Source organism: Dromiciops gliroides, chromosome 2 (assembly GCF_019393635.1).
Source record: "Dromiciops gliroides isolate mDroGli1 chromosome 2, mDroGli1.pri, whole genome shotgun sequence".
In the NCBI taxonomy this organism is placed as follows: Eukaryota; Metazoa; Chordata; class Mammalia; order Microbiotheria; family Microbiotheriidae; genus Dromiciops; species Dromiciops gliroides.
Genome location: NC_057862.1, coordinates 444024560 through 444041387, shown reverse-complemented (window position 1 = coordinate 444041387; position 16828 = coordinate 444024560). Strand labels below are relative to the sequence as shown.

The window sequence follows — 16828 nt, the reverse complement described above, 5'->3', positions numbered from 1 at the left end:
TCCTATAGGTTGGAGGATCTTCTACAATATTTGGCAACCACTCTAGGAGTTTATCACAGGCAATAAATTGAACATGCTAAGGGACATGAATTTATAATGCAGGTAACTGACCCTTGCTACAGTTGTGGTAGTCACTGCAATTATAGTCTGTGCTGTTAAGTGTCTAAATTGATCATGTATAATAACCCTTGGCAGTCTTCTACATTTGCAGTCCCTTAGAAGGGGCATCCATAGAAGGGTCAACTGGCTACTGACAATAACTACTGACTCCATCTCCTAGCATGATAATTTAACATAGAAAGTACCATTGAGTTGATTGATTTCTTGCTCTGACCACCCCTAGGTTGCTAGTTTATTTTAATACTATTAAATACTCCGTGCTTATTGTATTCAACTTGAAATAGTTGTTTTAAAAAGATATAAGTCATTGTGAAACATAGACTGTTGAAGTCATTGAGTAATGGTTTATAACATATGATCTTGATAAAATATTGACTCAAATACTATGGGGAGTGGGGAGGAAGCATGTAACCTAATTGTTTCCACTTAGTTGCTATGGTCAGGGAAATTTTAAATTGAGAGGTATTATTTCTTGACCTAAACTTCCCAAAAATGTTTATGTTTTTAAAGTCAAGCCAAAGTAGGGAGCTAAACAAGGAATTCTCCATGAAGAAAAAAAGTAATCTTTATTTCATAATAGAATTCAGATTAGTTGGCCTATAATTTAATTCCTAATTTTTTTAGATAAGTATCACATTGTAAATGGCCAGATTTCTGGCTAAATCATATGGTCATGTTGATATTCACTCTGGAATTCTCTGAGTTTATTTCTTTTTCATGTGATGTACACACCTAGTTCTGTTTTTTTCATAATTACTTTCTTTTCTGTTTTTAAGTAATGACTTTTCTATAGGAATATCTGCCATTTCATCATATTGGATAGTTCACAGGGGGGAAAGAGTGATAGATCTCATTTTCCCACAAAAATGTTCCCTTTCTTTTGAGGCTAAATGGGAGGTGTGTGTATTTTGAGCCTTTCAATTAAAAAAAATCCAGGAAATAGCAATATCAGTTCCTAGATGGAGAAAATGATGCAGTCAGACATGAGCACATTTATTTGGTCTTTGTGACACCCTTCATTTGGTAGCTTAGGTCAGGTTTCTTGCATGTATTGATTCAAACCCAACTTATCACAAAGGACAAAAGGATGCTTTCATAGTTTGGTTTAGTTTCAAGATGGTTAGTTTGGTTTACTGTGAACTTAACACTCAGCAAACACAAACATTTCTATATACAAAGAGGGTGGTATGTAAAAGTAGGAATTTTTGTTACAGTTTTTTTTAATTAAACTTGACAAGGTAGCAAATTAGTAGAATATTGATATTTGTAACTCATTTTGAATTTTTGGATTCTATATATTTTTGATATTTTGGTACTCTTTTCTTAATTTTTGAATTTTTTTCAATTCTCTCATTAACCACTAACTCACCTGCACACATACTTATACACACATGCACACATATACATGTATATATTCCCTCAAATAGAAGTCCATTCCTGTAACGACTAAGTATACTCTTCTCAGAATGTTTCCTCATGCTTCTTCATGTTATTCAATGGAATTTAATTCAAAAGACTTGTGAAAAAATACATTGGATTAATCAAAAATACAGTTACATGGTTGTTAAAATGTGTGTAACCAAGGAATTTCCCCTTGACCTTTTCTTGGTGAAATAAGCTTACTAAGCCAGCTATTATAACAACCAAAAAACATTATTGTAATGATACTCTATTCAATAAACATTTATTAAGTGTCTGCTACATACAAAGCAGAAAGAAGCCCCATGGCATAGCTGATGGAGAGGTGGTTATAGACTCATGAAAACCTTTGTTAAAGTCATACCTCCAATGGTAACATTTACAGTGTGACCACAGGCAAGTCTTTGAACTTCTCATTGACCCATGCTACTCTCTGTGGGGACCAATTTTTAATTGGGGAGTGTTAGTTAAGTGGCTCGCTGCAATATTGGGGCAAGGAAGGAGACCAGCAGCCTCCCTCAGAACAGAGAAGGATTTATTTTAACAAGAACGAACTTTACAAAAACACAAACAGGATCAGTAGGATCAAGGGAAAGGAAATAAAATGGGGAAAGGGAAATTATACAACCTGAAAAAACAACACCGCCCAGGAATCAGCCGAGAATACACAGCAGCACTCCTGTCACCTTCCAGCTTCCAGCTAGAATGGAGAATTCTCCTCCCCCTTCCCAGCAAACCCCACCAGCCCCCAGCCAATTGGCAGGCCACTGTGACAGTCACATGACTGCCCTCACTAGGCTTCCAATCATTATAATTTTGCTAGGCCCAGGTAGGCATCGCGAGTAGTGATGACATGAGGTACCAGTGCCATGGCAACGGCTACAACCAGTGGGTGGGGCACCGTGCACTTTGTGGAGCCCCAGGCCAGTACACGCTGAGGGTTTTGTTTTTTTTAATTCTAGCCAAAAGATGGAGTCATAAAAACCTCAAATAACAATTCTTTACATCGCTAACACCATATTATAGACAAGTTGACAATCTATAGGAGCTAGGCATTCCCCTCATTAATATTGTACTTAAGTCAGAATTTCTCCACCCTCTTAAGCAAGAAAGGGTGTGTGTGGCAGGGGGAGGTGGGGAGGAAAGAAGAAAGAAACAGTCCTTACCCTCAAATAATTTATATTTTTCTGAGATGATATACCTTATAGCAAATTAAATGAGTTCTGTTTATAGTACCTGGGTTCAAATTACAACTCTAATGATTACTAGCTGTGTGACTTTGGGCAAATTATTAGACCCTTCTGAGTCTCAGTTTTCTTATTTGTAATATGAGGAAGTTGAGTTAATTTGCTTCTGAGGTTCTTTCTTGCCCTAAATTCATAATTCCATTCCTAAGTAAAGGCAAAATACTTTGACATTGAAGAAAGACCTAACAACTAGAGAAATCAGATAAAGCTCTGCATTGAAGGTAGAATGTGAGCTGAGCCTTGATGGAAGGAAACTAAGAACTCTACAAGGTACAGCATAGTCTTCTTAGAACTTTTCCTCATGCTTCTTCATGTTATTCAATGGAATTTAATTCAAAAAACTTATGAAAAAAATAAATTGGAGTGCATTTGAGGCATGTACAAAGCTGAAAAGCTGGGAGGTATAGTCTGCCAGGTTTGTAAAATAGATCTAGTAGACCATTTCGCCTGGAATGTGGAATGGGATGTCAAAATGTTAATGATAGAGATAATTCAGGAACCTATCACTTGTCCAAGAAGCTGTTAATAGAATGATATAATTTTATTGATGGAAGGAACATGAGAGTTCATTTAATTTAATTTGACCCCTTTGCTTTAAAGTTGAAGAAATCAAAGTCCATGGAAGTTTATCAACAGTCATATGACTTGATATTGACAAAATATCCAGTTTTTCCAACTTTCCTTCCTTTATTTAAAAAAATTAAAGAGTAGGAGATTTTTAAAAATAAAAGAACAAAGAAAAGATAAAACTTCTTAGTTTATATAAGTAAAACAAATTTTTCTGATGTTTTATTTTGGTTTGCTTTCCTCCCTCTTCACCTTCCTCCCCCCATCCCTCCCCCCATCCCTGCCATAAGAACTTTGGGACATTGTGGCAGAAGTCACCTTTTGAATCATTTTGTTCACACTCATACACACACACACACACACACACACACACACACATTCCCCAGGAAGCTGAATAATAAAAAGAAGACATTCTTTACTTCTTGTAAGTCAGCAAAAGTGAGCATAGTTAAAAGAGTTTTAGAATGCATTTTTTTTCTACTGATAGGAAATTCTACTTTCATCACCAAGTAAACTCAGTGATGATTAATTAACTATGAGCTATTGATTAATGTTTGAAGAGCAGTAAGAGAGCTGGCTACAATATTGGTCTCTCTTCAAGTGATTCCTGGTCCCCTGTTTTTTTACTAATAACTGCTTAATATTTTATACTCTGGGTCTAAATTAGCAGAAGTAAACAACCATTTCCAAAAGGATGAAAGGCACCCCGGGCAAATGGTGCTCTCTGAGCACTCTAACTTTCCTGGAGAAGATCACTGCTGTAGAATTTTGTAGATGTTTTCTTGGGAAAGTAGGAATTGGGAGGTAGAAATCAACATAGAGTAATATTCAATTCTGTTTTGTCTCCTGACCTTTACAATACATTGCTTCCTCTGTTCTTGTTGGTCCTGTGTTATTCTTAAAACTGGATATATACTACCAACAAAGTGGCATTAATAGGATGCCTTTTTTTCTTCTGATTTTTGTTTCCTGGGATCATGTAAGTTTCAATTGACTATGAGATGGGAGGGAGACTAAGGATGTAGTGAAGACAAGTGAGAAGTGGGGGAAAAGTGAAGGAGAAAATAGCAACTACAAAGCTGAACCACATTGTCATAGCCTTCTGTTTGTCATTTCTAGCCTTCTGTCTTATCACTCTCCCACATGGAATTTTCAGTAAATGTGAAATGTCTTGTGGAGGGGAATTAACTCTAATACACAAATTGTATTCAAGACACTAAATGGTGTACTTGTGGTTAGTGCCCAGTAAGTGAACGTTAACAGTAAAAGACCTTGGCATCTTCCTAGAGCCTAGATGACTCATCAGGATCCCAGGCAAGATTTGAAATTTTCAATCCTGGGACAGCCAGGTGGCTCAATGGATAAAGCAACAGCCCTGGATTCAGAAGGAATTGAGTTCAAATCTGGCCTTAGACACTTGATGCTTACTAGCTGTGTGACCCTGGGCAAGTCACTTTACCCTTATTGCCCAACAAAAACAAAAAAAGGAAGAAACAAAAAGAAGGAAGAAAAAAAGAAAGTAGGAAAAAGAAAAAGAAAATTGCAATCCTTTGTACTTGGAAAGTGTAAAACTTCCACTCCACCTATAAACTCCTTAGTATATTGCTATACTCCAGAGGCTTCAAGCTTTCAGTATAATCCAATTGAATAAGAATTTATTAAGGGTCTGCTTTGAGCAAGGTTATACTGTACTATGGGATGAAAAATCATCTCTGCTCTCAGGGAGCTTACCTTCTACTGGGGGTGCATAGAATTTAAATACAAACATATATGTGATGATTTAAGGAAGAGTGAGTGGACACAAACAAGGAAGGAGATCAAGAAAATCTTACTGTAGATGGCCCATGAGCTAAATGTTGAAGGAAGCTAGGGATAGTAAGATGTAGAGTTGAAGAGGAACTAAATTCTATGTCTGTGCAAAGAAAAAGAGCTAGGAAATTGACTTACAAGTTTGAGGAACAAGTATATCAGTTTGATTAGCAGAGTACATGAAGGAGAACAATGAACAGTAAGCCAGGGAAGGTAGACTGAAGGCAAAAATAGTAAGGGTTTTTTTATTCCAGGCTGAGTTGATAGTCTATCCTAGAAGGAGTCTTTTGGGGCATTTGGGTGGAGCCATAGTGCACAAAGTGCCCAACTTAGAGTCAGAAAGACTATCTTCCTGAATTAAAATCTGGCCTCAGACACATTTTAGTTCTGAGACCCTGGACAAGTCACTTAAACCTGTTTTCCTCAGTTTCCTCATCTGTAAAATGAGCTGAAGAAGGAAATGACAAACCATTACAGTATCTTTGCCAAGAAAACCCCAAATGGGGTCATTAAGAGTCTGACAGGACTGAACAACAATAGCAACAACATGACTAGAATCAAGGAGAAGGGATAACCTTGCTCATAATCCATGTATTAACCCTCTACCACAACAGAATTTAGAGTTGGTTGGTACTTTAGAGATCAGAGTACAACTTCTCTCTTCCTTTAAAGATAAAGAAACAGGACCAGAGAAGGGAGAAACTTACATGAGGTCCATAGCTAGAAAGTATCAGAATGAGGTTTTGAACCTAGGTCACATGACTTCAAATCCAGCTATTATACCATAGCTACTTCTGTGAGACCAAGTAAACTTATTTCCTCAGGAATTAATGAAAAAGCATTTATTATGCCCTTCCTATGTGCTAGGCACTATGCTAAGCACTGAAGATTTAAATACAAAAGACAATATATCTCTGTCTTCATTGCATTCTAATAAGGAAGGACAGCATATATAGAGAAATAGTAGCTGTAAGCGAGGTGTTTTCTTTCTTTCTTTTTTTTTGTGAGGCATTTGGGGGTTAAGTGACTTGCCCAGGGTCACACAGCTAGTAAGTGTTAAGTGTCTGAGGTCAGATTTGAACTCAGGTCCTCCTGAATCCAGGGCCGGTGCTCTATCCACTGCGCCACCTAGCTGCCCCAAGCAATGTGTTTTCAACTCAGAAATCATAACAATGTTTTTTGGAGACATAGAACTATTAATTGACAAGACAAAAGAAATTATTCTTTTATAGGGATAGTCATGTTGAGTTGATTATGGGTACCCTAACTAGGAGTGGAAAGGGGAGGTTAGGGGTAGGGCCAGGTAAGCATGTATCCGAGTATAGAATGAAGGTGGCTAGAGAGAAACTGTGGTAGGTCTGCATTGGGAACAGTTCTTAAGATCTCTCACCAGTCAGCTGCTGCTGACTATATAGAGAGTAAATAGGGTATTCAGGGAGGACTAGCACCTCTGCTGTGAGGGCTTGCTAAGCCCTTTTCAGGGCTGCTCATTTGACTTTGGTGTCCATCTGGCCCCCAACTCTCACCTATTGGTGGCTCCAAGAACTGTAGTATGCACCATGGCCACACCCCAATAAAACCATCTTGACAGATGGGCTAACAAACCAAGTTGATGCTAACCAAAAGGCCTAAAATTGTTGGTGAGTTAGGGGGTGTCTAAACCAAGCATGTGAAGACTTTCCCTGGTGAATTGGGCAGATGAGAACAATTTGTTCCAAAGGTCATTAAGGCAGCTGAAGCAGGTGCTTTGGAGAGCTTAGAGCTTGGTCAGAAAATGTCAAGGTCATCCATGGGCCATCACCAGTCCTCCTGACTTTGGTCCTGCCATTGGACTTCAAGGTCTCTAGAAGAGAGAGTGAGGTTGGGACTTTGTGCAACTCTGCCTCCCTTAAATCCAAGTCAAGATATCACCCTAGGATGTCATTAATCTTCTTCAAAAAGAAAGGACAGACAACAAACAGTCAAGATCCCATTGTAGGAGCTGGAGTGGTGGGTCAGAGATAAAAAGGCATTATAAAAAGCAAAATTCCTTTAATTTTTGGATTTATCTTAAGTACCATTATTTCTTCTGAAATTCACTTTGAGGAGACATGAAGAGCCAGACACAGCAAAGAGACAATAATAGAAACAATTGCTTAAAACAGCTCAAGAAAAAAAAAAGTATTGCTGATGTAAGGATCATATGTAAGGGAACTCCATAAGCTAGAAGCCAGATGTGCAGACAAATCCTCAGTTTGTAGCTATTCTTTTGAGCTCACAAGCCCTGTGCATGATAAATTCTGTAAAATCTATGGAGAATTTCTAAGTAGTTGAAAAATTTATGCAGTGAAAAATGAATAAACTACAAAAATTTCAAATCAATTGGAATCAGTCCAAAAACAGTCATAGTTATCTACAGCTGTCTTCATTAAAATCTATCAATGAGTTGTGTCATTGAGAAGAATGCTACCTTTTACAGAAATAACTGAAAACTTAAATGTAAATTAACTACCTACATTGTACTGAAGCAAATCATCATATTAATACTGGAACTATGAATTATAATTGATCTGATTCTACTTATGGTAACACAATAGATGTCACCAGAGAGCTAAACTCTACCTCATCCATAGGAGAGGTGTGGAGGTTCTCTGTCCATAGGAAACCCAAATCATGATTGATCTTAATGAGTTAGTTTATCCTCATAGGCAGGAGCTCATCTGGGAACTCAATAAATATTTCAATTCCAGATTGTATCTCTGACCTTAAAAAATCCTTATGCAGCTATTGCAAACTTGAGGCTTTCATCCTCAATCACAAAACATTATAACAATTCTAAAAATGCAGCAATATCCCTTTTAAAGAAAATTTAAATTAAAACAAATAGATTTACACAAGTGATTTATTTTAAAAACAGATATTACAAAAATATTTAGACTTTTACTTAAGGGTTCACCACTTAAATTTTGTTGTCTCAGAAATTTCTATTCGTAATTACCTATTAACAAACAATTAAACTATAAAAACAATTCATTTAAAGGTGAAGTACAAGTAGCTACTGCCAGAGATTTACTATCAGAAATGAATTCATACTTTCAGATGTATTTTTGGAGTCATGTGAAAACTGAGTCCCAAAATTTCTAGAATTTGAATATGAGGAAAATTAATATTATGATGTCTCATTTGCTAATTAATATTATTCTGTAATCCATCCTTTTCTTCATTTTATCAAAACTCCATCTCTTATCCTACATCAAAAGGAGACCCTTGGGGCAGCTAGGTGAAGTGGATAAAGCACCAGCCTTGGATTCAGGAGGACCTGAGTTCAAATCCAACCTCAGACACTTGATACTTACTAGTTGTGTGACCCTGGGCAAGTCACTTAACTCTCATTGCCCAGCAAAAAGAATAAAAAGAAAAAAAAAAGAAACCCTTCCCAGTTGGAACTAAGGCCTTTAAGGCCTTTTGAAGAACTGGATCACTTCTAGACCCAGAGGCATATGCTCATTAATGAGTTTAATGTGGGATTCCCACTTCTGTTTAACCCAACAACAAGCTTGGGCTAGGACCTCCCCAGGGGACAACTGTCCTGTCCTAGCTTTTCCTGGTGGAGATGGCTTTTTTTTTTCTAGCCAATACTGCTAGAGGCAGCTGGGTCTCATGAATTGATTAGCATTACTTAAGTGTCAGTCAGAGAGGGGCATGACCAGCCACACCTAAAGGTCAACCCACTTGGCAGCAGAGTAATCCTATCACTTGAGGATTACTCCCTCCTCCCAATGGGAAGGGGCTGAGATCCCCACCCACTTGCCTGGGAGGTCCAAATGATGTATTACCAAGCTAATCAGAAGGAAGTCACACTTAGATTTTAAAGACCCTGCTGGCCCTCCCTGGGGTCATTCAGAGAGGCCACTTCCCTAATTTCTTGGTTACTGCTAGCCCAACTTAAAAATTGGTCATGCTCAGGTCCCTGACTTTTTGCTGAATTGTCAGTGTGACCTGTTTTATTAACACTATGTGCATCACTGTTAATAAAAATGATATCTTTCCCTAAAGAAAACTGTGCCTCAGCATCATTTTCACTTGCCACAAATATAAGTCAAAGGTAAAACCAAATGCTGTTTACAGAATTTCAGTAAAAGTTATCACTTGCATACACACAGACATATATATGATATATATATATGTTCTAGAAAGCTATAACTATAATTATAAGTTCATGTTTATATAAACGTTTATATAATGTAAGTTTCTGCTTAGCCACAATATCTCTAAGCCTTCTTAAAGCCCACTGATAAACAAGTTCTGAATCTATGTCTCACAGGGAACTTGTGCCAGAGTATAGATGAGCTCCCTTACCTCAGATTAGTTCACTAATAGCCAGTGAAATTCTAGATTTTTTTTTCCTGGAGAGTGAATTAGGACTTTTACTGAATTCCTACCAGAAACTCACATCTACCTTCCTATCCCAGTCCCTATAAAATAGCTGGGTACAAGACTTCAGCAATCATTTTTTGAACCGTGGTCCCCTCTGCAATGTGAATCTGAGCTCCTTAAAGGCTAAACTTTGCAGGGCGGTGGGGGGGGGGTACGGGTCGGGGATTTTTTGGGGGGGTAGAGTGTTTGACTGTATCCCCTGTATCTAATGAAGTCCCTGCACTTAACAACCAGTTAATAAATGTCTATCGAATTGGGGTTGATTGAAGGCCATATAGAAGCCATAAGGACAGAGGAGAGTTGTCTGTTTTCTTTCATTACTTAAGAATGAAGTAAAGGCAAAGAAGCTTTAAAAAGATCTACAATCAGCAGAAGAAAGTATTGACCAACAGGTGGAATGCTTAAAGGCTTAAACTAAGAAACATCAAAATCATCTTCTGAAACAGCTAGGTGGTATAGTAGGTAGAGCACTGGGCCTAGAGTCAGGAAGACCTCACCTCTTACTGTGTGCTATTGGATGAGTCACTTAACTTCTGTCTGCCTCGATTTCCTCATCTGTTATAGATCCTATTCTAAGGATTAAATGAAATAATAATTGTAAAGAGCTTATCACAGTGCCTACCACATAGTAAGTACTATATAAATGATAACTATTATTATTATAACGTGAAAAATCTCTCCAACTTTGAGTAAAATGTTATAGATTTACCATCGTGACTAAATCAATTTTTGGATTCAGTTGTCTTATTAACCATCAAACACCACTGAATAAAAGAAATAATAGGAATTCTAGGATCTCAGAGACAAAAATGGTCTTAAGGATAATCTAGTCAAACTCCTTTCTTTTTAAAAATAGGAAACTGAGGCCAGATAAAGTTATTTATCTAAGTTAATCCTAGTAGTTAGTAGCAAAACCAAGATTCAAATCTCAGTTTTCTCATTTAAAAATCTAGGACTATTTTGAATGGCAGAGGATAGAAACAATCAAAAAATTAATATTTATCAAGTGCTTGATATAGTGCCAAGTACTATGATAAGCACTGGAAAATATTGGATTAATGTATTTTCCCTTATAAAGGAGTAAAGTATGACTACACCACATGTAGATAATTGAGAGTAGGTCACATCATTTGAGTTATTAGGGTTTTTGTTCTGCTTGGTAACATGATATCCTGCTCCATATTCTTATTTGTACTGCAAGAATTTTCCTGCAATGAATTAGTAAATTACCTTGTAAACTTTGAGTGTACTTACTCAGACTCCACATCTACTCATAAACCATATTTTACATATTTTACATAACCCAACCAATATGTTGACTTGTAATTTAATGTCAGCCAGAATATATGATTTGTTTCAAAAGAAAAGCATTTAGTAAGATGGGAGAGAGATATTTCTTTAAAAACCTGGTGCTTACTCTCCCACAAATAAATACATCATCATTGGGAAGAGAAGCTACATCGGGAACCTGTGGTCCTGGCACATGTGAAAAACATGTGGCTAGAGTACAGAGGGGTAACCCATGCCTCCAATGCTACATAGCCACTGATATTTACTGATATCATAGTGATATTCTTCTTCTTCTCCCATTGTGATATGACCTCATTGCTGCTTCCTTATACTGACAGAAGGACAGGTAGCCAGATCCTACATGTATGAGTTTATGTATAGTATACACATGTATGTATATATGTTTTGTATAAATATATGTACATAAACATATGAACATATCTATTAGAGGTCAATTCACTAGGACCAGTGGTGTTACTGAATTCTGCAAAACTTATTACTAGAAGGATCTGGGAATCAAAATTCTGAGGAAAAGCTTTTCTTGAGAAGTTAGAAGTAAATTCAAGCATATAAATTTAGTTAGAGCAACATTTTCCAGTTTCAGAGGTGATGGTGTATTGGAAGGGTACTTTCATATTCTCTGTGATGTTTTCTTTAGAATCTCCTAAATTGCTAGTGAATTTTGGAAAGGAGAAGTATGCCAGTATGATTTTCCTTCAACTAATTTTGGTATAATAACAGTACTCCAACAGTTTTCTATTCATGTTATTGATTATGCAAAATTAAGAGGAATGAAGAAGTTCTGTTGAGATTTAGAAGGAAATTCTTTTGCCAGTATTTAACATTGACACCTTCCTTCTTGATAGGGCCCTCCATCAAGACTTGGGAAACACAATCATGGGAGTCCCACCCTGCCCCTCCATTTTCTTAAGGCTACCTCTAGATAGTTTTCTAAATAAACCCCTATCCGTAGAATGCAATATTCATAAATATGCATCAGTCAGTGAAATTTCATGTAGAATACTATATTTCATAGAAGCTCTTCATTATAAGCAATGTTCTTTATTACAAATTCAGATGTATTTGAATTTTGCTGTATTCGAACTAAACCCATAGTCCCTTCTCTTATATGAACTTTTCCTTAAAAACTATAGACTTAGCAAAGTAAAGGTTTGGAAAACACACCTGTACCATTGAAATAATTACAAATGGGGTAGTTACAAATATGAAAAATACAGCTAAAAATTTGTGGGGGGGTTTACCTTGACAAATATGGGTGAAATATCCTATCTATATCATAAATATTAATTGGCTTATTTCCATACTAGATAAAACTTGTCATTTTGGGATATTTGGGGCTAGAAGTCCACAGAGAAAAAAAAAAAAGATCTACAATTCCCAAAAGTTCTTGTACTCAGTGAGCTTCCCAAATGAGAACAGAAAGGTTTTGGCAAAGTTTTTTTGGCTTTTGTTGTTGTTGTTGTTGTTTTTTTGGCAGGGTGGGTAGTAGAGGGGGAAATGGGGGAGGGCAGAGGGAGGGATGTTATAGAGAGCAAAAATTTTGCTCTGCTTATAAGCATGGGATATTAAGTCTGTTTTCCTAGACTTACCACAGTTGTCATTCTAGTGTTTCCTTATGAAATGCCAGGGGTTTTACTGGAAACCTTTTGTTAGAAAATCTCCCGTGGATATTTCAATAGAATCCAGTGGGGTGGCCTCATTACAGAAGTGATCAACCTGAGGTAGAGGAGAGGTAATGTTACATATAATTATCTCTACCAATCCTGTCATTTAGCTTCATTAGCACATTTGCTGCCGACTAGAACTTTTCAAGCTGTCCCTACCAAGTGTGATTGTGTGATGGACACAAGTTGGTAGGCAGGAAATGTGATTGCCACTTGCCCAGGGATTAAAGAGCAAAAGAATACCAATTAGAGATGCCAGTCACTTAAGGGGCCATCCATGAGTTCCATTGTGCTTCATGATTCTCCCCTCACTTCCCATTCATCTTTAGAAGACTGTAGGTACAAAAATGCTGGGCCTGCATAAAGCTGGCTCCTTGGACCTTTTCTAGAGTGCTTCAATTAAGCATTTCACACTTAAAAAAACACTACTATTTGTTAATGCTATTTGAGGATGCCATCAATATTAATCTAACAAAAGTATCTGTGGAAAAGGGAAAGGAGATAGAGAAAAAAGGGGAAAATCTCTAAATTGCCTGGTGGCTGTCTGAGACCTGAGGTTGAGAGTCAGGAGACCTATGTGCTGGCCATAGTTCTGTATTTGCTCTGAGATCTCATGTCATTTTGACTTGTCTTCATCTCTCCTTTCTTCTCTCTTGACTAAGTATAACTGGACCAGGTTATTTCTTAGGGTCTCTTCTGTTTCTGGTATTCTGTGAATCCATTCCTGGGTCAGTAACATAACTCATTAATTCAGATGAATAGTGTTTTGTCTTAGAACTATGGCCTACCTATTTAACTAGAAGTATTTTTGTTTGTTGTGGTTTTTTAAGACAGAATTTCCCAATCTTATCTAGGCTGGAAATGTAGGGGCTGCTCATGGGTCAATTCACCATTTTTTAGGCAACCTGGTGGCTTTCTTCTCTTGGAGGCTCACCATAGTGATGCTGTACATAGTTGACATCTGATCAGCATAGCCCACTGTAGCTCAGAACTCCCTAGCTCAAGATATCTACCAGTATCAGCCTTCCTGAGTAACTGGGATTATGTATGTGTGCTATCATACTTGGTTTCTGCAGCTTTTAATACTGCTGGCCACCCTCTTCTAGAAACTTGTTTTGTTCCGTTGACTTCTTTGATACCACTCTGTGGATTCTCCTTCTACTTGTCTGACTGCTCCTTTTCAGTATCCTTTCTCATCCTCTGCCCTTTTGTATGGTCATTCTCCAGGGCTTTTCCCTAGGCCACCTATAGTCTCTCTTGAAGATTATATATGTTCCCATGGATACTAGTGCAGTCTCTTCACAAATGAGCCCCAGACCTACGTCTTCATCCCTAATCTGTCTCTGAATTCTATTCATATATTGTTAGCAACTTGCTAAATACTTATTGCTAGATGTTCTCTAAACATATGAAACTCAAAACCTGGACAAAAGAACTCGTCATGTTTACTCTTAAACCCAATACTTTTCCCAACCTTCTCTATTTCTTTTATGGCTACTACTGTCTTCCCAGTCATACTGGTATATAACAGGGTCATCAATGATCATTCACTCTCTTCAGTCACTCTCCCCCTATATCCAATAAGTTATCAAGTACTATCAAGGCATCTGGCTTGTGCCTCCATGATATCTCCCAAAGTTTCCCCTATTCTCCACTCTTATAGTCACCATCCTTGTTCAGGTGGCTCATCATCTTTCATTGGTAATAGCTTCCTAATTACTCTTATTGATGTCCAGCTTCCTTTCTTCATATCATCTTCCCAAAAATGCAATAAATAATCTTCCTAAGGTACAAGTCTAACCATACTACTCATCTGCTCAAAAAACTTTAATGACTCCCCATTAGCTTTAGAATAAAATACTCATGGGGGGGAAGCTAGGAGGAGCAGGTGATAAAGCACTGGCCCTGGATTCAGGAAGACCTGAGTTAAAATCCAGCCTCAGACGCTTGACACTTACCAGGTGTGTGACCTTGGGCAAGTCACTTAACCCTCATTGCCCAGCAAAAAAAAAAAAAAGAATAAAAGAATAAAATACTCATTCTAGGATTAGAAGCCCCAAGATATCCAGAATCCTACCTGCTTTCTAGCATTATTATTTTCCTACTCCCTATCATAAATTCCACATTCCAATTAAACTAAATAGCTAGCTATTGACTAAATTAAATATTCCATTTCCTGCCTTGGTATAGTCTTTAAAAGCCATTCTTTGTACTCATCTCATCTCTTTCTCTTAAGGTTTATGTTTTTTTAAAGGCTCAAATTAGGAGCCACATCCTCCATGAAGCCTTCCTTAATGATTCTCCCCATCTCCTCCAAAGAGACTGTTTTTTATTCTGTTAGTATGTTGAGGGAATTCTTTCTATTGTGGCTCCCAGAAACAAAGGCCCATCTTTCTAATACCAGTATTCGAGTGGTATGATATGGATGTTAAGTTTAGAACACAACTCTGTCAGAACAGTTAACTAAGAATCCCAGAGAGAGCAAGGGAGAAGTACATATTAAAGGCAGGCTAACTGTAACAAATAACAAGGAACTTGAAAGAAGAACAAGAATAAAAGCTATCATTAGGGAAATGGGTAATCACAAAATATAGGATGGTCATCAGGGAAGCAGGGGTAACTGGTGGACAGACAGAATGTTCCATTGGCATCCTCATGAAATAAAAAGAAGAAAGAAGTCTCTCCCCCACATCCCCTCACCCCTACCCACATCACATTGGGTAGACATAATAAGAGCCATAGACAAGGATTACACAGGATTGTCAGGAAGCCATGGATTGAGATCTGTGTCATTACAGGGAAGATTGAAACTCATGAGATTATAGATCCATCTGAGTGGCTGGATAGGATGAGTTTCTCTTCTATATCCATTTGGGGCCATCTCACTAGACTATTTTCAGAGGTATGACTAGTAAATCTAAAAACTAAGTCAAGATTTTCAGAGGTATACCAATCCTTCCTCCTGTCTCTCTCTTCCTTTTTTTCCCCTTTATTTGATAAGTACCTGTTTCCTTTTTTTTTTGCCTTTTCCTCACTTTCATGCTGGAAGAGAATTGTAGTCAGAAATGGTGAGTGAGGTAGTAGTAGGCCTCCACCAGTCACAGACAACCATCGATCAGCACCTTGAAGAGCCACAGGCCACAGTGTGACTGTGTAGTCCGATAAGGGAGCCGCAGCTCCTGAGTGACTTGTAACCAGTAACTGCCACATCCCGTGTTGTATCTACCCCATGAGGAGTAGCTGGAGTGTCCTCTCCAGGGGGCTGGCCTGGGAGGATCAATATGGAAAACAAGCTGTTTCCCATGCAGCACGTTTTCCCTCTCCACAACACTGGTGAATCCAAAGGAGAGGCAGAGCCAATACAGTTTGGCACCAGTGCCACCGCAAGCGTTGCCAGAGGGATGTGATGTCCAACATCCAACTGCCTAAGGGACTCCGATTCCTGATTTTTCCTCAAGGTTAACTCCCCAAGCCTTTCCCATATATGGGTATAGCTGCAAGGCAGTGGAGGTTTAAAATCAGGGTTTTCCTTCCCCTCAGCGGGTTGTCTGCCAAGGCTAATGAGCACCACCTTTCCGAAGTGACTGGTTTTAAGGTGCCAGTGACTCACCTTCATCCCTTCTCCTGTTAGTGGAAACAGTTCCACCACAAGAAGGCCAGGAGTTAGGCTTCGGTTGTCAGAGGCTATTTGAGACACATGCTATTGGAGCATGACAAACCTTTGGAACCAAGAGTGAGGTAGTCATAGGAAAATAGTGTGAAAATGTACTCTATTCCTCCTTCTGGTTGCATAAGTACTTGATTCCTTCCATGCTAAATTCATCTATAGCCAATGCTAGATTATTGGTTATACTCATGCCTTGATTGTAGGAATGAGGTATGGAGTTTTTAAGTTAAGAAAAGATAACTCATGGTGGATGTTGTCTGTAAAAGAGAGAGGGAGGGTGGGAGGAGAGATCCTCCAATGGCCCTTGAATACCTGGGCTTTGATTTCATTTCCTACCTCCATGTAAACTCTGAAGCAATAGGATCATATGATGTAGAACTCAAAGACATGTTAGAATATCTCCCACAGATTTCCAGTTTTACAGGTGAGAAAACTGGGGCCCTGAAGGATTAAATGATTTCACCAAAGCCACACAGGCACAGTATATCATGGCCAGGAGTTGAATTGGAATTCTCTGATCCTAAAGCCAAGCTCTTTCTAGCACACCATGGTAGTCTTTCATTGACTTATTCGTTTATTAACTCTGTTAATGACTTCTTCATTATGGT

The 16828-nt window shown here is 38.1% G+C and overlaps 1 protein-coding gene and 1 long non-coding RNA gene across 3 annotated transcripts in view; one reads left to right on the top strand and one right to left on the bottom strand.

Moving 5' to 3' along the window:
- CDH4 (cadherin 4) overlaps positions 1-16828 on the top strand; it is a 1225586-nt gene that overhangs the window by 580262 nt on the left and 628496 nt on the right. The gene's annotated exons all lie outside the window — the stretch shown is intronic.
- LOC122741351 overlaps positions 1-16828 on the bottom strand; it is a 144923-nt gene that overhangs the window by 59072 nt on the left and 69023 nt on the right. The window contains exon 2 of the long non-coding RNA XR_006354836.1: positions 12479-12605. This is a non-coding gene — a long non-coding RNA (uncharacterized LOC122741351). The remainder of the gene's footprint in view (positions 1-12478; positions 12606-16828) is intronic.